Genomic DNA, 25,800 nt, shown 5'->3' on the forward strand with positions numbered 1-25,800 from the left:
TGTCATGGCCTTGGTTAAGGAAGAGTTTCACATCTAGTCCATCAGGTTTAAAAGCATATAGGTTACAGAGAATCTCTCCGGAATTATTTATTAAATTTATACTGGAAAGTCTCCCCAGTTCGACTTCCTGAATATGAACTGAACACCAACAGCAGCAGACAATGCTAACGTGGGAAAACCCACATGACCGCAACCCTCCTAGACAAACAGTAAGAGTTAAAAGTTGACAGAAAAGGTTGTGTCACTGTTTGTAAATATTGATATGAAATTGATAGATACCCACATATGGAATTCAAATGGTCACGGATGAAATGCTAAACACGTGGACCTAAAATATTCTGAAACAAAGCAGCCTGTTGATCTCTCTTGCTTCCTAACAGAACAGCAGCAAAGAGCTGTATGTTGTCCTATGTGAGGTTATATAACGAACGATGAAGCATACCTACTGTTACAGACGGAAATGATGGGCTGGAGAGATGGCTCAGTGGTTAAGAGCACTGACTGCTCATCCAGAGGTCCTGAGTTCAATTCCCAGCAACCAGATGGAAATGATGTGGACATTTAAGGTCCAAATGATACAGTTCTATGCAAAGAGTACACTTGAGAAGCCTTCTCTACCCTACAATGTTCTCCCCTACATAGTGAAACTGTGTTTACATAAGGTGAGCTTCCCACAATAACATGTCTGCTAGTCCTGCTGACCTAATTGTAGGATGTGAGAGAAATCAAACAGCCAGAGCACGCTTTCACACACCGCACCCCTAAACACAGTAAGCTGCTCTTAGAAAACCAGAGAGTTGAATAAAGGAAATGTTCAAAACCATGAAAATGGGTTTCGATAGCCTCCTAGCAGAGAAATGATAAATGTTTAAGATTATGGATTTGTTAATAATCCCAACACGATCACTGAAAAATTTAGAGAGATAATAAAATACCACACTATATTACATAAATAGGCATTATTGTGTTGTAATGATTTTTAACAATTAAGAAAAAGGTACAAGGATGGTAACTCATGACAGACGATGAAGAGAAAAGGGAGGATGGGAAAGGGGAAGACAGCTACACTGAAGAATTGACCATAAGAACAGATTCTCACTGTATTTCTGCCTCTCGTGTCATTAAGAGACTCGTGTCAAGGAAAGTCAGGGCAAACCAGTGAACAGTTTTGCTTTTATCCATTCTCAAATGCCATCAATACTGTGCCTAATACCCACAATTCCCTGTTGCTGTTCTCAGCTGCCCCACGGTGACTTCCAGTAGGCATTTGGATTGACTTCCTTGAAAATGTTCTTTTGTAAACAACAGGACATTGGTGTTGAGGAGTCACAGGAATGTTCGAGAACAAGACTCAACCTGCCTACAGCTAACTGCCTAAGCCAACCGAAGGTGATGTCTTCCTTCTAAAGGGATGAAGAAACGGGCAGGAAAATCTGAGGCAGAGAGATCTGTAAGCCCTGAATCTGAAAAGAGAGAAAAAGAAAAACCAATGAAGATAGAGACCCCCTTCCAGACTACGTGGCACTGATGGCACCTGGACTGCCCCTGCCCACTCCTTCCTAACTCCACAGCCAATTCCTCCCTGCGTGCTCTGCTGTCTTCCTCAAACAGTGTTCTTCTAACAGAAAGGAAGGACCGTTGTCACCGATATAAAACTTCCCATATGAAATTGCTACCAGGTACTTCCCCATGATCAAGACGTGGCCGGGGCTGGGGATTTAGCTCAGTGGTAGAGCGCTTACCTAGGAAGCACAAGGCCCTGGGTTCGGTCCCCAGCTCCGAAAAAAAAAAAAAAGACATGGCCATAACCTCAGGTGAGACTAATCAGTGTGATTTAGTAGGGATGAGAAAGCTTACTAGGACATCATAGTCCCAGTATTTAAAATGGGGACTAAATCGAAGTGGCTTCCAAAGACTCATGAGCTGAAGACTTGCTTCTCCCTGGCGGTTCCACTGAGAGTCAGTGCAACCTCTCAGAGGTGCAGCCTACCGGGCGGAAGTCACGTCACCAGGCTCTGTCCCCTTTATGAGATGAGCTTTGTTCTGTTATGTTCCCTGCCATGATGTTCTGTTTTACCAAAAGCCCCAAAGCAATGGGGGCAACCAACTGTGGACTGAAACATTAGGTGAAAAGAAATCTTCCTTCCTTTTAAGTTGGTTATCTCCAGTATTGTGTCATAGTGAGGTAAAGCTGACGTACGTGTAAATTGTTCGCTGTACCAAACCACGAACCTGTCTCTCGCCATCAAATGGCACTGGCCACAAAGATGCTTTTAACAAAAATCAAGGCAAGATAGGTACTAAAATTGGAGAAAGACTGGAGTGTAGGAGGCGGAAGTTCATGGGGCCTCAGGAAGCCTGTGCATCAGTAAGCCTTATTTATTGAGGGGGAAAATGCCTATAGCATATAAATCCCAGCCATCGCTAATCCTCTGCAGAAGAAGCTGAAATAAAGAGGAACGCGGCTGATAATTTACTTACCGAAAATGCAATGCTCAAAGCAGTAGCCACAATGCAATAATTATTGGACTTGATTAAACTTAAAAATAAATCTGTCTTTTACTTCTCCCTCATCCCTTTAGTATGTGCAATGAAAGGGGAAGCCTTTTGAAAAGGTAGCTTGTGGCCATTTTCCCCCTTAATTCTGCATTGTAACAAACAAAGGTAAAATCAAAAATCACGCAAGCAGTGAATTCTGAGCTGTCTCCCATTATCCTTGGAATGACGGGGCAGTGCCAATTAAAGAACGCTGCCACGCCGCTCTCAGCAAATGCCTTTCCCGTTTTATTTATTTATTTTATTTCTTAAACCCCCTGGTAATGGAATGTCTTATTAAAAGGAACAGGATCACAAAGTGTAACAGCTTTGAAATCATCGATATTTCTGGAGAACTCAATGTATCGGTCTCAGTTTAAATGTATGAAGCCTCATTCACTGAACTGCTTTTGGAAATAAATAAGGTTCTGTGTACAGGAGGTCTAGGATGAAATGAACATCTGTTCTCTGAAAAGAAAGTATGCTAACAGGTTTTTGTTCTTAAAGGAGCAATAGGGAGTGGGATCATTCAATAAAACATAATCGAGTTAACATACTTCTGCTTAAAAATGTAAGAATGGACCACATTTCAGAGGCAAGCCTGCAAGTCGCCATGTGACTTTTGTCCTTCTGTTTAGACACTCGACTTTGATTTCATTTTTTATGCTGTAAAATACCAAACCCACACCATTCCCACAAAACATGCTTTCATCATATACAGATATATATATTTTTTTCATTTTTCAAGTTCCCATTCAAGTTAGAAAGTAAAGTCGTATCTGCAGATCTCATTTTGTAAAGGTTGTACTCACCACAGGCTTAACACAACGGTGGGAGAGACAGTGTGGAAACGATCGATAAGGTGGTATTACCCTTTGTGATGGTACACCTCTGCAGGACACTTGGCTTAACTCCGCCATCTGGCTAACACTCCATCCCTACCCACTGGGAAAGTGCACTAACACACAGTCATGGACCACGAGCCCCAGCTAGGATAAGACGCTGCATCCTTCATCTTGCTGCCTGGCTCCGGTAACAAAGCTTTAAGAAAATCTGGATGCATTAAAATAGACTTTCCAAATTGAAAGACAAATGCATAAATACCCCCGAATGTCCCGGTGTGGAGGCCATCCACCAACCGGTGGGTCCCATTTTGACAGGAAACCCGGACACACAGTATTTCTTCAACTTCCACTTTGTCGCCTGTGATTTTTTAACAAGCCAATGCCTGTAGTTGTTGTGATGAAACGAAATACGGCCATGGTATAATGAGCTCATATTAATCGCCTCCCTCACTTGCCGAGTGGACTTAGGGAATAATATGTTAAATTTCCCTCCAAATTAAATGTTTATGATTTCTCATTTGTCACTGTAAGAGTAAAATTACAATCCGGTGCTTATGAATGGTCTGAGGCCTGGGGATGTGATCACACTGTTACCAGTTAATGTTAACAGGGAGGCGGAAATTCTCGTCTGGCCTGAGACACCAAGGCTCTATGCTTTACAGTAGGGGCAGTATGGATCTGCTCTGGATCTCCTTTTGCCCCCTAATAAGTGAACTGAGACCTTTATTTAATTAAATAGACCACATTTTGCTATTCAGGCTAAATTAATAAGTAACACAAATTCCAATATAGGACTTTATGACAGTAAAACTGATTTAAGTCCCTTTCTCTGTCTTATTATCTCCCGGGTCACATATCAACTCCTTTCTCCTTTCTCTGAATGTGGGTAGCCACCTGCCCCTGGTCCTCTCTCATATCAAACACTCCTCTCATTAGAGTAGAACTTGAGCCCTGACACCCTGTGTAAGCCTTAGGATAATCGCAAGCCATTTCATATTAATCTACCGCCCCTTAGACTATCTGACCCTGGCTTTGTCATTATAGGGCATGATATGGCAGAGTACCTACCATAGGATTTAGGCAGATAGATAAGGAGTGAGTGATCTGCAGAGAATTGCTTCCTGTCTCCTTAAGCAAAATGCCTGCAAGGGATTGAAGCTACCTGGGAAATGACATTTAGATCTAGAGGACCCTTCCTTTCGACCTTTCATCCTCAGTGACTCTTGACACTGTGGTATATACTGCTATAATCAGCTATTTTCCCTGTTAGGATCTCCCTGTGTCCTCTTACCTCAGTTTTGATGTGGATGTGTATCCAAAGTGAGTATATACGATGTAAACTACTGTATATTAAACAAGGATACCATGTACTAAGTATTCATAAACTTTAGGTTAAAAGCCACATAGCAAAAAAAAAAAAGACCATTCACTTTGGTCTCATAGAACAAAATGGTTCTCTTTTCTCTTAACCTCCCCTCACTGGACAACCCCTGCCTCTGATTGTTGAACTTAGAGCATTGTTAATAGGATTAACTGATGAAGCAACTTCTATGGGTCAAAGCCCTTGGTAATGCTGTGAACAGGGGGAAAAGCTTTGACATTGCAGTTTTTCTTCACGATGTACCAGATAACATTCTTGGGTCAAGACACCTAGTCTCTAAAAGAAAGAAGGGGCAATATTCAAAACACATTCCCCTTCCCCAGCTAGATCCAAACACAAGAGAGACCCCGTTTCCCCCTTCCCGAGAAAGTTATTGTCCTTGTTTATTAGACTGAAAACTCTTTTATAGAATTTTAGAAAGAATAAAATTATTATAAAATACTCATCTGTGGCATGATTATAATTGGATCTTGCTCTCGAGAGACACAAGAACTATATGACAGAGTGGAGAAGTCACAAATAGAAATGTTTGCAATTAATTGACACAGATACTGAAGTCAGACGAGTGAGACCCTGAAAGCTGAGTCTCCATGGCACGCAGAATCGTCGAGTTCGCTCTGCTATTTCTACCACCTTTCGGCATTGGTACACAAGAAGAATAACCACTGCAGAGCCTGGAAGTCCGTAGTTCTCAGTCTATGGCTTGTGACCCCTTTGGCAAACCTGTATGCCCAAAAATATTTACAGTATGATTCCTAACAGCAGCATAATTATAGTTTTGAAGTAGCAACAAAAATAACTTTACGGTGTGGGGGGGTCACCCCAGCATGTGGGACTATATTAAAGGGAAGGTTGAGAAGCACGGGTCTAAGTCCTTCTCACAAAGAATACCAAAGGAATACAAAACGCACTGTATTAGCTCAAGTTACCATGGTGCTAAGTGGATCCACCTAAGTAGATGAACAGGAAGAGGTGGGGAAACTCATCGGATTTGCTCCACCAGGCTGACCATTCATTTGGCACAAAAGGTAAGGGTTCTGTCCAGTCACAAAAGCACAAACTGGAGAGAAACAGAAGAGGGCATTCAGAAATAACTGGGTTATGTTAGGACAGCAAGATGCTACAGAAATATTAGAGAAGAGTTTGGGAAGCTAGAAGAGGACTTACTGAAAGGTCACCAAGGTTTGCCTCTGAGAGCTTTGAGGTTCTCCTTGACTTACAGTCTGACATCCAGTGAGTGTTTTGAGTTGGGAAGGAAAAAGGCAAATGGGGGAGGGGCGCAGAATCACTCTGTTGGCTTAGAGGAAATAAGAGTCTTTTATCAGAATGTTGATAGAATTAAAAACAAAAGACAGCAGAGAGGAGAGTCTTTTGAAAAAGCTGAAAATGAATAGGAGGAAATACGGAGACAAAGTTTGGAGCAGAGACTGAAGGAAAGGTCATCCAGAGACTGCCCCACCTGCAGTCCATCCCATATGCAGGCACCAAACCCAGTCACTACTGCTGATGGCCAAGAAGTTCATGCTGACAGGATCCTGATATAACTGTCTCCTGAGAGGCTCTGCCAGAGCATGACAAATACAGAGGCGAATGCTTGCAGCCAACTATTGCACTGAGAATGGGGTCCCCATTAGAGGAGTTGGAGAAAGTATTGAAGGGGCTGAAGGGGTTTGCAATCCCATAAGAACAATGATAACAACCAACCAGAGCTCCCAGGGACTAAACCACCATCCAAAGAGTACACATGGACAGACCCATAGCTCCAGCTGCATATGTAGCAGACAATAGCCTTATTGGACACCAATGGGAGGAGAAGCCCTTGGCTCGACCCCCCCTCCAGTTTAAGGTCAGGGAGGCAGGAAGGGGTGGGTGGATGGGTGGGGAACACCCTCATAGAAGGGGGTGAGGGATGAGATGGGGGTTTATGGATGGGAAACCGGGAAAGGGGATAACATTTGAAATGTAAAAAAATAAAAAAAATATCAAATTTTTTTAAAAAAAGAAAAAGCTGAAAAAATGCAGGGCTCGGCAAGCAGTCAGATAAGACTAGCGAAGAGACAAAGCCACAGATAACCACATTTCGAATCTGATGCCTGTCTATGGCCATATCACCCTGAATATGCCTGGTCTTAACAAGTCTGGTGCCTGCAAGTCTAATAAAATATTGCCCAGAAGGGAGTGATCATGTGGAAGCTTCCCTGCAGAATGATGTCTTAGTATGTCTAAAGCATTCAGTCCACCATGGCTAAGCAGCACCTGGTGACAATAGCTGAGACTCAGCCTGCTATGGCATTATTACCAGTAGCCACCACAAGGGGGCGATCTAGGTGTCCTCGAGCAAATGACTCCATAGACGAGTAATGATTTCCCCATTGAATGGAAGAGGATTCAGACTAAAACAAGATTCTGTCACTTGTGACAAGATACACAAATCCAAAGCATATTACGCTACTTGGAATAAGCAGGATAAAGTTAAAAAAGACACTATATGCTACTACCGTCTGTGTGCAATTAGAAAACTATTGAGTACCTAGAATCAAAAATAGAAGAGTGGCTACCACGTGCAGTGTTCATAATCATAGGTCAAAGGAGACAAAACTCAAAAGTATGTAATACCAAAACCCTGAAACATGTACTATGGTCACTGGTGTGTACTACGGTGACTATAGCTAATGACATTGTAGTTAGTAACGCTGTATTCCATATTTAAAAATTGCAGAAAGAATGAATGCCCTTATTTTGACGGACAAACGTACAGAGAGAGGACCGTGCTAACTGACTTGCCTTCAGTAACTATCCGACATGTATCTATGCCAAGTCATCTTATTGTGCATTTTAAATACGTACACCAAAATTAAATTTAAAAAGACGGCAACGCGGCGGCCGCACTTACACTGAATGCAGAACAAAACTGACACATGCTAATTTTGCTTATTAACTATTGTTCTTCTGTATGATACAAACACATTTAACGGAGCTGAGTTTCTGTCAAAACAGACACATGGGGAATGAGGGCGCCAGGGAGAACCTCAAAAACAATTCCCCCCAGATCGCAGGAGTTATCTGATTCATGTGACAGGGAAAATTAAATCTTCATGCTTACATAAGCACAGGAGAGTAAGCCCAAGTTGAAGGTGCATTAATCTCAATCACTGTTTATTTGTGGGTGTTTAGACATATTACACGCAGGGTATGTTTCCATTATTGTTCTTTGAATACAACACACGGTAGTTTATTGTGAGGAAACGAAGGGAATCATTTTTTCAATCTCGGAATTGCAGGAACAAAAATCCTACGAAATTTGTGTCCGCATTACCGCCTTGCACAGTTAATCCTGTTTTTATTTCAAAAAGAGTGTGTGTGTGTGGGGGGTGTTGGATTAACAATAACAAAAAAAGAACAATGAATGGTTGCCTGAAATGCTTTTTAAAGGCAAGATTTGTCTGCATTGTTGTATATTTTATGTTAAAAAAATCATAGACACCATTAGGAAGATTAAGATGTGTCTGAAAGGAATTTTGGCCATAGAGTTGTTAACATTCATCACAGCCTTTCAAAAACAAAATTGGATTCTACTTTATCTGAAAACTTTCCACAACAATATTACTTTTTCTTACATATATAGTCCTGCAACTTACCTAGGGCACTATTTATCATTTGGACAACTTAAGTACACCACACACACACACACACACACACACACACACACACACACACACACACACACACACACTCACCTTGAGACAAACGAGAACTCTCTCCTGGGGAACTCAAAACTGTATTAAAATGATACGAAGCACATCTTTACTCTTCCTTCATTAACTTAGGCAGACAAGTGTGATGTACACAGAAAAGGATCAAGGCTCCCACATGCGCCTGGTCATAATAATCATCTTGGCTTCCTCTTGTCCTCAAAGATTGTTCATTTTCACAAAGACATAAGCTGTGTTGGGGGGAAAAAAAGCAGTGCCCAGAGGAGCCTTCTAATTATCCACACAGGTAGCTGTGATCATCTGGGACCCCCAACCAGTACAGGTCAGGATTTAAAGATTCACAATAATTATTGTAGAGGAAGTGCTTGAATGAGAAATTCCTCTTTTGAATTCTATCCATGTCCTGTAGCAATGTAGAGAAAAGGGAGCATCAAATTGGGATATGAAAGGTAGACTTAAAGAGGGACTTCAGCAGGGACTGAAGGAAAGATTTTTTCCAGAGATTGCCTGATCTGGGGATCCATCCCATATGCAGCCACCAAACCCAGTCACTATTGCTGATGTCAGGAAGTGCTTGATGATAGGAGCCTGATATGGATGTCTCCTGAGAGGCTCTGCCAGAGCCTTACTGACACAGATTAAGATGCTTGCAGTTAATCATCAGACTCAGCACCGGGACCCCAATGGAGGAGTTAGAGAAAGGACTGAAGGAGCTGAAGGGGTTTGCAGCCCCATAGGAAGAACAACAATATCAACCAACCAGAACCCCCCCCAGAGCTCCCAGGGACTAAAACACCATCCAAAGAGTACACATGGAGGGACCCATGGCTCCAACCACATATGTAGCAGAGGATGGCCTTGTCTAGCATCAATAGGAGGAGAAGCCCTTGGTCTTGTGAAGGCTTGTTTCCCCAGTGTGTTGAGGTGGGAGTGAGTGGGTGGGAGTGGGTAGGAGGGAATGGGAGCATCTTCATAGAAGCAGGGGGAAGGTGGAGGGGAGATCAGAGAGGGTTGATGGGGATAACATTTGAAACGTAAATACATAAAGTATCCAATAAAAATAAATAATTAATTTTTTAAAAGGTAGATGGTACAGTTGGTAAAGGCCCTCGGATATATAGGTTGTTTGGGATAGATTCCTCCATGAAGACTCAAAAAAAAATCACTAAGATACAAGAAATGCTGTCCACTTGTACAGTGTACACATGTTTTATATCCAGAAATTGGGACACAGAGCTTGCTCAGTAAGAGCAAAAGCATAGACCCTAGCCTAGAGTTTAGAGAAATTGATGAGCTCAAATAAACTTTCTGAGACATAAGACAATGTAAGTCCCAGACAGAGATTTCTTTTATGCACATCAAATATAAAAACCATACACATGAACTATGTCCCATTTCTGATTTGAGACCATCACAGTCCCACTGAGAACACATTGTTCACATTTCAGTTCACACCTCCAAGTCTAGGTAACAATTTTAGGCAAAACTGACCACCATCAGGATGCAGAGTATAATCATATACACGGGGGGGGGGGCGGAGGGAGGACAAACCTGATGCATGCGGTTTGAGAGGTTCTGAAACTTCTATTTTCCTTTATATCAATTCTTATATGTGTGGTTGTTTTGCCAGCATGTATGCTGTGTACAGTGTACCTGCAGTGACCAATGAGGCCAGAAGAGGGCATCGGATCCCCTGTAATGGGAGTTTCATTCCAGGGGCTTCTGAGCTATCAGGTAGGATGCTGGGAATCCAATTGGAGTTCTCTGGACCAGTGCTCGTAAGTGCTGAGCCTCGGTTTTAGACCTTTAAAAGAGATCTTCTCTCCACTAAGTCTAACACATCTGTCTACGCTAGGCATTATAAACATTTCTGAATATGAGGCAGACTGATCTGAGTGCCTTCAGAAAAGAAAACCCAGAAAAGATCCTCTTCCAAAGACCCATCTCCCAGCATTCCTGACAGAGCCAGGTATTGAACGTGACGTGGCAGAGCCCAGTGAAGTAGATTGTTCTCACGCGTCAGGTCACTGTTTCTGCCAAATGCTCGCACCCACCCATTCATTATTCAGCAGGAGGGACTTCTGTTCTGTTATTTGGAGAAGACTTACTGGTTTGTGAGAATGTCAGCCAATCCCAGTGTAGATGTTAAGAGGTGGAAGGAACCACATTTAATGCCGTGAGACTTGGCGGCGCAGTTGGATTCACGTGTCCAAGTGCCAAGCAAAAATAAGACTCAGTAAAGAATCTTGCTGGTTTTGGTCTTCCTTGCTCTCCTCGCTCATTAGCTACCCTCCTTTGCTTTGGTCTGCTTGATAGGAAAGTGACCTACAAGGTCAGTTTCACCCGTGTCATGGAAATCTGCTGGGTTTGCCTAATGAGAGGTAACAGGAAGAGGCCAGGGGGGCAAGACAAGATAAAGGTGGTCTTCCAGTTCCACCTCGGTCTCCGTGTGGCTTGACAGATTTCGAGATAGCTCTGGGCTTTTTGCAGCCACACATCTACGAGTAGATCCCGTTTCCTTAATGCTCAGTTACAAGCAGGCTGAGAGCACAGCTTGCTTCGCCTGCTCCATAGCTGCCCATCCCTTGTTCACCCTCTTCTCTCTAATGATCTATTGGTACCCTGTACTGTAAATTTATTAAGGAAATGTGGGAACGAATCCTACAAGTGGGTGGGGCTGTAAGGGAGGGGATACTGCCCTGTCTCTTCTCTACCCCTACCTATAATTTCTGCAGAGCTCCTCTGTTCACCTCCCTGCAGTAAAATCCTTCAGAACGTACCACTTGTTATTTTTGGCCCTGCCTGACATGATTGCACTACAGCAAGTGGGTACATTGGAAAGACCACATACATATGCAGGTCAGGAAAAGCTTCAGTGATGAGATGACAGTGAGGGCTCACAGGCAGTGATAGAAGAGCCGTGCAGCTACCAAAGAGAGCAATATTATAGCTACGGAGAAGGAGGAGTGCAAAGGCAGAGTCTGCATTGAATTCTAGAAGCAGGGAGGCAGGCTGGAGAAGCTGGAAGAGAGACAGACGGCTTCAGGATGTCGGGTGGGCTTGGAGGACTAGAGCTTTCATAGATTGGAAAACAAATGAGAAGGCGCTACACAACAGAGGAGGGGCTGGCGAACAAGAGTCCCTGAGAAAGAGGTCATGAAACAAGGGACAATCAGAAAAGAATGTCACCGAAGAGTAAGTCCTTAGAAGAGTTCGGTGAGAGCTGAATAAGCCCACTGTTTGCCCCCCCTGGCCTGCTGTGGACTACGTCAAAGGCCACATGTCTGAGAAATGAACTGAACCTGGAGCTGCCTCAACAGAAAGCTAAGAAGAGAATCCAGATCAATTCCTTGGTGGATAAATTAAACAAAAACAACAAATGAAGAACCCCGGTGGATCATGAGCTTACAGAATTTTACACCCTGACGTAAATTCCTAGTGACAGCAAGTGCTACATAAAACTGTCAGAAACTTAGAAGTAACTTTAGTCCTCGATGGGTTTTTTTTTTAATATCAAGACATATCATTCTCTCAAAAAAGTTTGTACATTAAATTTAGCTTGATGTGTAGCTTTGGCTATTCTTGGGCTCACAAAAACTCATAGTAACCCTACTGCCTCAGACTTCTGAGAACTTAAATTAGAAGTGTGAGCCCCCATGCCTGGATGTTTGGTATTCGTTTTTAGAGGTTTCTAATTATCCCCTCTCTGTTTCCATGTCTCTTTCTCCCTTTGCCTCCTTTTTCAAATGAACACACATGCACGCATGTGCGCACGCACATGCCTTTCCTAGCCGGAGTTTCTGTAATACCTTGCCATATTGCATCAGAGATTCAAACTTAATCCTCTTCTGAGACTGACCTGCAAACCAATGAGGCTTGACGAGGTGGCAGAAGTGGTAACAACCTGATTGTGCATTTTTCCCCCTGAGAGGGAATTAAAAAGAATCATATTTGTTAATCCTCCTACAAGGAGTTTTACGGCATCTTTATTCCTTCTCAAAAGCAGCAGAGTAGTCCCTAGGAAGCAGAAATCAGATTTCATGTAAATACTGTTGCAAATATATGTACATTTTTTGACCTGAGCAAGAGTTAACGTGAGCTCATGAGAGAGCTTAGTGGCTTGGATGATAGGGGAGGAGTCAAGTCTCACTACACCTGGGAGAGTTTGTCAATGGCGTCTTGCTGCGGGTTGGTATGCTTTCCAGGGCAGGGCAATGAATGTCCTTATCTGTCAAGGGCTGTGTTTATCATCACATACCCCCCCCCCAGAGAAGGTACCCGGTACAAAACGGTCACCTCTACAGAAGTGCATGTGCATAAAACAAACACGAACCATCACAGACGCCATTCCCTTTGCTCTGTTTCACTGAGTTCAAAGGGCAATTGGGGACAGAAGGCATCTTGGGAGTTGTCTTTGGGGAAAACAATTTTTTTGCTGTGATCAAAGGTGATACTTCTTCCCTGGAAATGTCAGCATGGGCAAGAGAAGATTTTAATTAGCCCAGATGCTATTATGAACAACAGTAGCTAATATTTATTGATTATATAATATGGTTTATGAACTATGTGACCTGCGCCACATCATCTTGTGGATTCTCTGGAAGGACAAGGTGAAGAGGGGAAAAAAAGGACTTGCCAAGGATTGACATCTCTTAGAAATGAATGGCAGACCTACAAATGTAAGCACACAAAGTTAGAGCCTTCTGGCTATAAGGGATAACATCCCTTGAGGTCACAATGCCTTTATGCTGTCTCCTGGAACTGGATAAACAGCTACACAACTCCTTCCACCTGTACTTATAAGGTTGGGAAAACAAAGCATAAAACCCTATGAACAATTGGAATTTACTGTTCTTAAACTTATCCTTACATACACAAAATGACCCAAAAGTCATTATGTAAATCAAAAGGCTGAAGACATCTTTGGGACTAATGACACCATGAAAGTTTCACGGTAATGTCTCTCTTTAAGTAATGTAGGATTTCGCCAAGCTACCAGAGCTTCCAGGGACTAACCACTACCCAAAGACTATACATGGACTGACCCTGGACTCTGACCCCATAGGTAGCAATGAATATACTAGTAAGAGCACCAGTGGAAGGGGAAGCCCTGGGTCCTGCTAAGACTGAACCCCCAGTGAACTAGACTGGTGGGGGGAGGGCGGTAATGGGGGGAGGATGGGGAGGGGAACACCCATAGGGAAGGGGAGGGGGAGGGATTAGGGGGATGTTTGCCCGAAACCGGGAAAGGGAATAACACTCGAAATGTATATAAGAAATACTCAAGTTAATAAAAAAAAAAGTAATGTAGGATTTCGCAATAAAATAGTGGGTAATTTGAGCTGAGATAATGGAGATTTTAGAGCCGTAGGTATAAACTGGATCAAGCTGAAGACCTAAAAGATCAATGAAATTCAGAACACATCCTACACGTGAGAGCATATCCAGCCTCGAGTATGGAATGGTACGGAACATGGCTTAAAGAAGATGAATTTCTTGTTTGTTTGTTTGTTTGTTTGAGAATCAACACTTCCAACCTACAGAAAAGAAATGAAAACTCCTGCTAACTTGAGGGTTGGCAGATGCCTTTTTTTTTTGTCTCCAGCTGTCTGTGGTTTCCATGTCAGCACAGACATACTTACGCTGTAAAGCAGACAGACTGATTATGACCTGATAAGGAAGCTTTGGTGTGGTCTGATGAAAAACTGCCCAAAGCAGAGGGATGCTGAGCTGCCTGCCCATCACTCCTGCTTTCCCTAATCAGTTTAAAGTGTGGCTCGAACAGCTAACCCTTAAGATTTCCAAGTTCTCACACAGGTCTGTAGTTCCTGATGTCCTGACCCGTTCTTCTTTCAGGGACTCTGCTTCTCAAACACATGCCACATAATGGGTCACTGTTACAGGTGAATGGTCACCTCAGTCTCAAGGGACTTACAATATGGCTGAGAGACACTGAAGAGTGACACCATCACACGACTTAGAATGTGGCTGACAGAAACCGAAGAGTGACACCATCACAGGATGCTTGCTGAATGCTTGGACAGTCTTCATATGTGCTGTCATTTGATTGCAGATAAGGAACTTCTGTCTGGTGCTCTACAGGCTTCTTTATGCTAGGCTCTTCAGATAAACTAAGTTTTGATCTAGGTTGGAAAGAATGAGTAGCTGTTCGTTGGGTAGCTCAAGAGGCAGGGTTGTTCCTAAAGCAGACATGGAGACACAAGAAACTCTGGGTGACTGCCAAAAAGAGAGATCCAGAACTGAGTGTGTACCAGGGGAAGAAACAAGAGAGATTAGACACCACTCCACATTTGAACTTGAATCAGTAATCACACTAACAGCCTGTAAACAGCCAGAGCCAGAGAGGGATGAGAGGGTGGACAGATGGACACTGGTCATAATGCATTCACGTGCATGAAGCAATAATCTTACAAAAATAACAATGCAAGTCTAATTTTATCTTGTGAGCATCTCTACTCTCTTCAACATAACTAAAGAAACCACAATTTTTTCCCCTGAGTTTGGAAGCAAACGTGCCAATCAAAAATACGTCAAAAATTCCATGCCTTTGTATTTTTCCAAACTCTGAGGCAGCAACATGAGTCGCAGAACTGTCATTACAACACTGTGGATGTTGTCTTAGACAACTTGTCAACAAAAACATGTTTTCTAACACAATTGTGCAGGTAATCAAACCTTCAAGGTGAAGAATTAAGGGGACTTTCTTTTCCTGCCGGTCACAGCGATTTCCAACTAGAGTCAAAAGCATGGACTGCCTTTCATTATCCTAGACTTGTGCTTTGAAATTCATTTCTCCACTGACAGCAGCTTCCAAGGATTAGCCAGAGTAGACTTAAGATTAGTGAGACATGTCTACTCCCTGACTCTGACTCTCTGTGTTCAACACCCTGGAAGAAGAATTTTGGAATTGTGAGAGAAGAATGATATAATTGTCTGGCAATGGGATACTTAGATATCTAATTATCAGCAGTAAAATGCTAAACCAAATAGTAGACACAGCCTGCATACTCGGTTTTGTTTTTAAGTGTATTAGCTTTTCACTGAATGTTTATTTGTAGATATGATTTAAATAACTGTTCATGTTAGTGATCCAAATTAACTGGACAGATGTTTGGGAGTTGAAACATCTACAGTAACAACTAAATTTCTCTTCAACAAAGATATTCTTTTAGAGCTTAACGGCACTTCGCAGACCCACTTTTGCCTCGAGCTCTTAATACTGTGAATTAGGGAGGACAAGGCTTCCACACACAGTAACTGCAAAGACTCTGGTCCTCGAGGATATTTTCAACAACAATTGACACAAAAACAAGATGTATTCATAGCAGGGAAGCCAAATACCTGAATGTTTACCTCAGCTTCTGAATGAAGAATGAAAATAAAATACCTAGTCCTCTGTACCATGAGTGGTGTGTGTGTATGTGTGTGTGTGTGTGTGTGTGTGTGTGTGTGTGTGTGTGTGTGTGTATGACTCATATGCCTGTAGAGTGTGCCTGTGTGTATATGTGCATGAGTGTGTGTTCATGTACTGTGTGCATGTTTTGGGAAGCAGAAGAGAACATCAGTTGGAGTTACAGACAAGTGTGTGCAGCTGTGTCAGGGCTAGGAACTGAACCTAGGTCCTCTGCAAGAGTAGGAAGTATTCTTTAAGCCTTCTCTCCACCATTAAGACAGCATAATTCTAAGCTGTAATCCAGTGTGCAAGCATAGCTCACTAATAGAATTCTTTCCTCCTAGCATGCATAGTGTCCTGGGTATGATCTCTAGTACAGAGGAAACAAAGACACAGCCAGAAAAATGGACTGTATCGGCTTTAACCTGATATTTAAATAGCTACTCTCAAAATGCTTTCCCTTTCATTACCCTAGCTTGAACTCCCCTGCATGTCATGATATAGGTTACTGTGGTGATGCCCACTTAAGACAGGAAAAATGAGGCTCAGATTTCTTTTCTCAGGATACTGCCTCAAGGAAATGGCAGCCATTATAGAATTTTGTTAGCTGCATTTCTTGTTCAATGTCATCACCTCCAAAAACTTTCTAGTTCTTCAAATGTTTGAATCTGTCCCTCCTTTAATCAGTATAAGAAATCGATGGACACAATGATCTATGAATGTCTAGATACTTGTTTCTCCTGTCTCTTTGCTAACAAAAATACAGTTATACTTAGAGAAAGATTTTGTACTAAGTATTCACCAGGTCTATCTTTAACTGACTTTATTTTAGTGTTTGCTTGTTGCAAATTGAACACACCATGCTCACTGGGATCTTTGCTATGTAGCCCTTCTGAAAATATCTGAGGCAACTAACTTGGAAGAAGAAAAATTCCATTTTAGGCTGTGGTGTTGAGGATTGCAGTCCATGACCTGTTTCTCTCATTGGCTGCAATGGGTGTAAAATCATGACAGAAGAGCACAGACACACAGAATCACCTTAATGATGAGCCAGGAGCAGAAAGGAGAGAAAAGGGCCAGGACCCCACTCTGAGGGCTTAAGGCCATCCACACCAAATCCATAGCACTAAACTGGGGACCAAGTTTTTAGCACATAAGTATTTAAGGCATATTCAAGATCTAGTCTGTAGCAATAAGTATCTTTTCTTGTTTTCACTTTTATTCCTTTGAGACTCTTGTCAAAGATTTATCTAAAGGAATCAGTATGGAAATGAGGGTTAGTATGTCCATGATGACATAGTTAAGGGAACATCTAATTTATAATATGCATGCAATCATGTAGCTGTCTACTGAAAGGAGACAACTTGTTGGTTCTAGACAGAGGTAGAGCCACAATATAGCAGGAATTTGGGCTATTGAATGACTGATGGGTAAAATCTATTACCCCTCCAACTTCCTCACCCTCTATCAGCATGCATTTGGACTGTTTGATTTGAGCAACAAATAAACAACTCTTATTTTGTTAAACCACCCAAATTTGTAAGTTGTTTATTATTGCTGTAGCCTATCAAATTTAATACAACATTCCATTATAAGCATCTAATATTTACAAAGGAGTAATATTCAATAGACTTTAAAATAGAGTCCATTATAAAGAGATTTTAATAAGTTATTCTAAATTGCTGATTCTGAGAAAACATCTAATGGGGGAAAACACAGGAACACAATGGTATACTTTCAAACACGGGCATAATCATAGTTTTTATAATCAATTGAATTTTCTATCATAAAAAGCTTCAGGTCATGAAAGATAAATTATATGAACTACATATTGCAATATGAAACTTGTATCAGGATATTCAGGACATACTAATAAGTAAAGCATGGATGGACAAACCTAATTTAAGTTAGTCCTGCTGAGTCATTCAAGATAGCTATCTATTCAAACTGAATATAATCCATTAGCATCAAAATAACAAAGTATCTTAAATTTAGAGGAATTTAGTTCTGTTATGAGTTTTATCAGCATGACACAAGGCTAATATTCATTTATCAAACAGTAAGGGCATTGTTTTGCACTCAAATAATTATCAGTTAATGAAGCTTAAAAAATAAGAGTCCCTCACATCCAGATTGAATTATTCTTTCTGTGGTGCTTACCCTAATAATCCTTAATACCTAAAATGCCCCCATTGTGAATGAGGTCAGTTTATGTAAGCTCAAAAACAATAGGATATTTTACCCTCTCAGCAAAATAGCAAGAAAATTAAAGCTCATTCACATAATTCAAAAACAGCGTCTAAGATCCCATTTGCATTGATGCCCTTTCATGTATAATGAAACTATTTTATTAGATAATATCTGGTGTCCTTTCAAAATAAAATTCATTGTAAAAATCAACCCATTTGGCAGAGGAGAAAATTGAGTGCTGCCTAGAAGCCATACTGAATTTGATCATGATCACTGAGATATAGGCTCACCAAATTCCATTTGATGCTGCGTTATCGGTGGTTATTTTAATTCTTGCTTCATTATATTAACACAGGAGATGAGAGATAGTCTTTATTCTAAGCTGGAGTCGTTACTATACACTAGTGCACATCCTTTTTTTTGTTTGCAAGGAAGATTTTTCTTTTTGCACACTCAGTGCAATTGCACTTACACATGAAAACAGAAAGCAACAGATATGTAATTATAGAAAGCCCTTGGAAGTTCTGAGCATCTAAAAGACTGAAAGAGGAGCGTGCTGATAGGCGCATCGATGACACCAGGAATTGGAGAGGACTGTACCTTCACCTGATCTTTCTTCCATCTCTCCAGAGAATTTTGCCTATGTATGCTGTGTCTACTGAAACCATCAGAGTAGTTTTGTTTTGTCTCATTATACATACAGTAAAATACTCCAGAGAAAAGAGCCTTACTGAGATGTAACAGCCTGCTGGAATGAATGAAATAGCCAAATCTTCCCTGGGATACTGTTGTTGGGAGCACCAGACAGTGAGCCTGTGGTTAGCATAATCTACCATCCTCCTGGAAGCCTGATTATAGTAACAGTCCAAATCCCCAGTGAAAGGCACACAATCTAGTAAAATGTTCTATGATGGAAATGTCTACATAATGCATAACTGAAATATTCTGTGCCTCTCTATCATTAAGATTCTCTAGTTTTCTCTTTCCAGAAGGATCTTATTTTCTAAGTTTCTTAAACATTGTCTTTATCTAACAAGAGCTCACATATGAAGGGGAAAGAATATTCAACTGAAAAGGGTTAGCAGGATCATGGCCAACAATGACTTGCTGACTTAATTGAATGAAAGATTACTGTTTTCCCAAAGCATGTCTGGACAAATCTACTCTTTGAACTCTCTAACCAATATCTGGAATCCACAACAGGACAATAACCTGTGGATGGATAGTACCCACCCAGACACATTCAACTTATAAACATACCTACTTTTCACTGAAGATACCTTGGTTTAAGAACCACAACTATGAGGTAGGCTATGGTGACATATGCCTTTAATCCTAGCACTTGGGTGGCAGAGACATGCAGATCTATAGGTTTGAAGCCAGCCTGGTCTACAGAGTGAGTTCTAAGACAGTCAAGGCTACAAAGCAAAACTCTATCCTTAAAAGTTGAGCTCGTTGGGCTGGAGAGATGGCTCAGTGGTCAAGAGAGCTGACTGCTCTTCCAGAGGTGATGAGCTCAATTCCTAGCAACCACGCGATGGCTCACAACTATCTGTCATGGGATCTGATGCCCTCTTCTGGTGTGTCGGAAGACAGCAACAGTGTACTCACATACATTAAATGAATAAATAAATCTTTAAAAGGAAAGATGAGTTTGTTGATAGGTTGTGATAATACAGGAGGAAGACAAGCTGGAAGCCCATTTTATTCTCAAATAGAATTTTGTATTTGTTGCTCTTTCCTGATTGGCGTACCCCTCACAATAACAGAATCAATCACAAGTACCCAAAGTCTGAAAAAGAAGACCTTTTCCTTGTTCCAATTACAAATAAAATAAAAGAAACGTTGCTTTGTGTGTTGCTTAGGGTTTCCTTCCTTGCGCCCCGGGAAACATCTCTCTTACAAGTGAGTAGGCTTTGGAAAGAGATAATGCGATCTATTTAAAACTGCAGATAGGTTTTGGCTCATGCTCCTGTGTCCTGCAAGTTGGACCATATGTGAAATTCGAATGGAGATCACAGTGCTTCAGTTTACCAAGATTAAGGTGCAATTAGATTGGCTATTTAGTAATTTCAAATGTTCTCCATTAGGGGAAGTCAGTATTTATGAAATTTCTCAGTCATTTTTAAACAGCATAACTAAAGGAGAAAAATGCTTACACATAAGAAATTAGACACTTAACTTTCGTGAGTTTATACTTACCAGTCTGTTATTCCTTAACATACAATAGCCCCATTTTTTTATTTAAAACAATCTAAGTTTTAGTCCATATATATGTCCTTGATTTTTAATTTCTAATTGCTATTTTCTTTCATGTGTTCATTGTCATATGAGTGGACATATAGTTCACATATGTTTGTACATTTGAAGGACAGGGAACAATCTAAGGTGTTATTTCTTAGGCTTCATCTATGTCCTCTGAGGCAGGGTCTCTTATTGCTCTGAAGGTCACCTATTAGGCTGGACAAGCTGGCCAATAAGCCCCAGGGATGTGACTGTTGCTTATTCCTCAGTATTTGGCATTACAAGTATATGTCCCCTGACCTCAACCCCTAGCAGTTTTATATGAATGCTGAGGTCAAAGAAAAGCTCTAATGCTCACATGAAAGATATGTTGTATTAACTATTTTCCCAAGCTTCTAACCTTGTTTGCTTAAGATATTACACAGCTACTCCATATTTAGAAGAGGATAACAACTATACAACTCTCAAAGGACCAGAAGAAAAATAGGCAATTAATACAGGAAGAGAAATTTGTACTTACTATCTTCCTAAAAGACAGGGCATCATAGAGAGATTACGGTTTATGCTGAGTACCACTGTCCTTTAAGATACTTGTTTCTTTAAAAACCAGCCACAAATTGTAGGCAAACACTGTCTAGGGGTGACGTTGTGCTATACTAGTTTCCTGGTGAACACTTAGGTACGTCTTTATATTAACACATGAGATATACTGCAAAAAGACAAACACTTTTCTTTAAATAATTGTATTCCTCCTATACTTTATAGGTATATAAATGGATAGCCTGTTTATTCTTGGAACCCCTATTATGATTCCTTAGGCTACTAATATTCAAGGAACACAATTTGGCAATACAATTGTACTGAAAATACATGGGGCTTTAGAGTATGTTTCAATTTCTTACTGTTGACAAATGCTAGCTCCCTGACTTAGACAAGTTGCCTAACCTCTCTGGACCTCATTCTCATCTCAATAAATTCCACTGACATTTATTGATTGTATATGGTGTTTTACCATGTTTGCTAGGCACACGTCTGCTAGCTAGGCTCAAAGAGCCCTGCAGTTAACAAAACAGATGTGTATCACTCCTGGTAATTTAGGGTCAAGATGAAGAGAGACTCATTAAACAATACAGTTGTAATTAGGGTTGATGAACACAAGAAATCAGAGGAGGTAACTACACTAGATAAAAAGCCTGCGTTAACTGAGCGAACAAGGATGTTCTCTGAAGATATGACCAACAAATAAAGGAAAAAGAAAAAGGCATGAGAGAAGCATAGATCCAGCTAAGCAAACATGGCAGCAGAGGCAGGAGAGTATTGTAGAAAGAGAAGGAAACAGGAAGAAAGAGTGGCTGTGAATGTGAACTTCCTGAAGTGAAGAACAGGAAAAGCTCACCTTCCTGTGCTAGAGGGAACGCGAATGTTCAGCACAGGCTGCATGCTTCTCAGTCCTGTAGAAAGGCCTCTGATGCTTTTGCTGATGCAGAAGCTTAGCTGCATGGAGTTGGCCCTGCACTGCAGGGCAGTCGAGAGCTATTACAGTGAAGGCAGACATCTGTCCTGCTGGCCGGTCCTATATGGGCAGCCTCAAAACTCACCACCGGCTAAAGTTTACATCCCAGCATTTCCTGACTCCTGTTGGTAAAGCAGCATCCATAGAAATGGGAAGCCAGTTGAAAGATCATTTCTGGAGCAGATGCATTTCAGATTCCTCGGGCACATCCCTAAGCCATCAATTCACAACTCATATGGTTTGACGAAAGATTGAAAACTTGGGAATGAGTTTGCCACAGAGAAGTTACTGAAGGAGAATTCCACGCTCCTCATGGAACCCAAGGCCTGGAGCCCAGCTGTCTAGAGATTTCCACAAGTCTGGATTGACTATCAACAGAACTCTGGGCCTTTCTTACAGCTTTTAAATGGATACCCACTGAGACTATTCGAATGTCAAATGGATTAGACCCAGGATTGATTTTAGAAACAGAGCTTTTCTCTCTACCTGCAGCACCTCTCTGGTGATGGGGAGAGGATGCCTGTGAGCTTACCATATGGATCACCTCAAATGCTTAGATTCCATTGTGCCTGGCTTTCTAAATAGAATTGAAATGTGGAGGGCTCAGGGTAGAGGAAAGCCATAGACTAAATGCACAATTCAAGAGAACCTTGCAGAAAGAGAATACTGGCTTTAAAGCATTTGAAGACATGACATTCCTAAGGTCAACATCATGACTTTAAAACACACAATCCAATTTTGTCAAAACATACTTTCCATGCAAAGTAAAAGATGGTGGAAGATATTGCATAATGAAATGCAATGTTTTTTTCTGACTGAATGTTTTTTTCTCAGAAATTCCTATGAGGAAACTCCACTTTCCACTTCCCAAGGAAATGCCTTTTGGACATTGATCCTCTAAGGAAGAAGTAGGTCATCAAAGTAGAGCTTCATGGTCAGATTAGTACCCTAGAAGATTAAAGGTGAAAATCTAGCTCACTTTTTCTGTCTCTCTGTCTGTCTGTCTGTCTGTCTGTCTGTCTGTCTGTCTGTCTGTCTGTCTGTCTCTCTCTCTCTCTCTCTCTGTCTCTCTCTGTCTCTCTCTGTCTCTCTCCTCTTCTTCTCCTCTTTCTCCTCCTCCTTTCCCTCCTCCTCCTCCTCTTCCTCCAACCATGACATGAGGTAATAACGAGAAGATGGCTTCCTGCCAATCAGGATGAGAACCATCATTGATTACACAGGTCAGCTAATGCTCTGATCCTGAGTTTTTGAGCAGCCCCAGAATTAGGAAAAAAACTGTCTTATTTGGGCTTTTAAATAGATGAACCTGAGAAAGAGCAGCATATAAACATCCAGGGCCATTCTGGGTGGTGAGGAACCGGACAACACTGATGTGAAATATTAACAGTGCTCACCTCTGAATGGACAGCATGGGTTGGGATAGAGAAAGGCTTTGGGCAGCTATAGTGTGGTGTTTGGCTAAGTTCTGTCTCCTGTCCTAGATGCTATTTACAAGGTTTCCCCTTCTCTAACAATTTACATGTGTACACACTCACGGAGTCTAGGTTCCCTTTTAAAATAAAATGACTTAATGGTGAACAAAACAATTAAAAAGCTAACAAGTTTGAGAAGATACGTGTCAGATATTAGAATCAAGCTCACTAGACAGAGAATAAACCCAAAGTCAAATGTTAGTCAAAAAATAGCTTCACGTTCACAAAATGACTTTATGTGTGGCCTATAAGAAATATATGTACAATGGGAATTGTGGCAGATTCACCTTTATTCCTGAACCTTTTTTTTCTTTCTTTCTGTGCATCATATGTGACTAGTGAAACTAGTAACTTACAGACCTCAGCTAATTTGTTGCCTAGTAGCTCCCATCACTTTGAGTTTGTAAGGCAGAACTTTATTGGTTACCCAATATTAAGTTGTTATCTTTGAGATCATATCATATGAGATGGCATATAAACAGGAAACATTATATAGACTGATAAGTTTGTGTTTATCTGTTTAGAATAAATAGACAAAACACACACACACACACACACACACACACACACACACACACACACTCAATTAAAGAAAATGAGACCAGGAATTTGCAACAGAGAACAAGGTTGGGGTATGTGGATGGTGGGGTACCATGGAAAGCATAGGATGGAAAAAAAGGAAAGGGTAAATGATGTGAGTATAATTTCAAAGAAAAATTATTGTTATAAATGAAGAAGTTTAGACCCTGTAACTCTGTCTCTACACACAGTGTTGACAAGCTTGTCCTTGTCCTGTGTCTGCAAACACAGCTGCTCTGAGTCCATACACAAATGCTTCTGTCATGTCCGGGGGATCTTTTTCTTTTCAACAATCTTCTCGGAGCTCTGGCTTTTGAAATATTTCCTTTCCTCTTCCATAAAGTTTCCTGAGACTTGGTAGGAGAGTACATATGTCAGAAATGTACCAGTTGGGCCAAGCATTTTACCGTCAGTTATACTCAGCACCTTGGTCACATATCTTCACTATTTTCACTGTCACATTTGCATAAACCCTCCTCTTTGACTCGAAATATGTCTTGCATCAATCTATGGGTATACAGATAAGGATTTATAAGGCAGCTTGTACCATGTTCCTAGTTAAAGGTATTGGCAGTTGATGACTACTAGAGGAAGGGAGTCAGTTTCCTTCAGGGCACAGTTCACCTTAAGGCTCCCACTCTCCAGGAGATAGTCTCCTACGGCTGTGAACAATAGGTCTCCCTAATTAGACTTAGTGAATTAAAGGAGGACTGGGAGAAAGAGGGGATGTGGAGGAAGGAAGGAGGAGGAAGGAGTGAGGATGATGGAGGATGAAAAAGGAGAGGGAGGAGAAAGAAAAAGAGGAGGACATGAAGTTGGGAGGAAATGTAAAAGGAGATAGAAGGAGGGGCGAGGATTGGAGATGATCTAAATATGTTTTATTCATGCATGAAATGAACAAGAATAAATATGAATTTTACAAGGTACAGACGAAAACAGCAGCAGGAGGGTTTTTGGTGCTAATGAAATTAAACATAGATTGCAACACATTTGTCTGCAAATCAAGCTGAACAACCTTGTTTGTAAGGTTTTTATCTTAATTTCTAAGTAGTCGTCCCACAATGAAGCTGATGGGCTGTCAAATGATCACACCCAGGAGCGACCACACGTCCTGACTTTTCATTCGTCTTCTTCCCGCAGCTGCTCCTTATTCTGCCTGATGTGGCCTGAAAGAAAGAGTCAGGGGTCTGAAAATTCTGATTTTTCAAATAACTTCAGTTACAAAAATCCCCAGGCTTCCTCGTGGCCGCCATCTTTGCTTGTAAGGTAGCTTCTTTTCACACTCTTGTGCACCAGGGATCTTGTAGAACTGGGATGTGGTCCAGGTAAGTGTACCAATGGAAAGTATAAGTCATTAGCTTATGAGCAGAATAGAGCCCTCTATGAGAGAGGGATTATTAATAAATAGGTTACCCTCATTTCATTTTGATTTTATCTCTCTTAGAACCATGTAGCAATTTTCCTTTTTTTTTTTTTTTGTATTTAGTAAAAAGAGGCTTTATGAAACCTAAACACTAAAGAACAATCTCAGGGTAGAAGGCATGCATTGTACTGTGTAAAAGAGACCACTGGGGCTACTGTATAAGATATTTTTCCTACTGTAACTGATTGCCAAATTATCACAGCGTCAAAGGCATGAGAGTCTACAAAACGGCTTTATTAACTCAGAATGCTGGCTTATTATGAATCACAGTGGCATGAAAACAAATGGTAACGCTTGGTTCACAAAGATATGTGGGCTTGCTGCAGTTAGAGGCAACACAATATTCATGTATTAGCAACCGATTTTACCACAGGCTCTGCTCTCTCTTTGATTTTAGACTTTTGTATATTACACAACGTACAAGCAACCTAAACGTTTCAGAGATATCGAGTGGTTTCAAGTCAAACCACGTGGAATCACAATTCTATTAG

The 25,800-nt window shown here is 41.2% G+C and overlaps 1 protein-coding gene, 1 long non-coding RNA gene and 1 pseudogene across 11 annotated transcripts in view; 1 reads left to right on the plus strand and 2 right to left on the minus strand.

Annotated features, from left to right (window-relative positions):
• Tenm2 (teneurin transmembrane protein 2) overlaps nucleotides 1-25,800 on the minus strand; it is a 1,136,292-nt gene that overhangs the window by 1,023,229 nt on the left and 87,263 nt on the right.
• Nucleotides 1-25,800, plus strand: part of LOC120095250 (uncharacterized) — a 37,302-nt gene that overhangs the window by 8,982 nt on the left and 2,520 nt on the right. For 2 of the 3 annotated variants that reach the window (XR_010055588.1, XR_010055589.1), the window contains exon 3: nucleotides 25,027-25,211. The exons of the other annotated variant lie outside the window; for it this stretch is intronic. This is a non-coding gene — a long non-coding RNA (uncharacterized LOC120095250). The remainder of the gene's footprint in view (nucleotides 1-25,026; nucleotides 25,212-25,800) is intronic. 3 annotated transcript variants of the gene reach the window in all.
• Nucleotides 1-25,800, minus strand: part of LOC108352072 (uncharacterized) — a 2,585,468-nt pseudogene that overhangs the window by 8,554 nt on the left and 2,551,114 nt on the right.

Source organism: Rattus norvegicus, chromosome 10, assembly GCF_036323735.1.
Source record: "Rattus norvegicus strain BN/NHsdMcwi chromosome 10, GRCr8, whole genome shotgun sequence".
Lineage (NCBI taxonomy): Eukaryota > Metazoa > Chordata > Mammalia > Rodentia > Muridae > Rattus > Rattus norvegicus.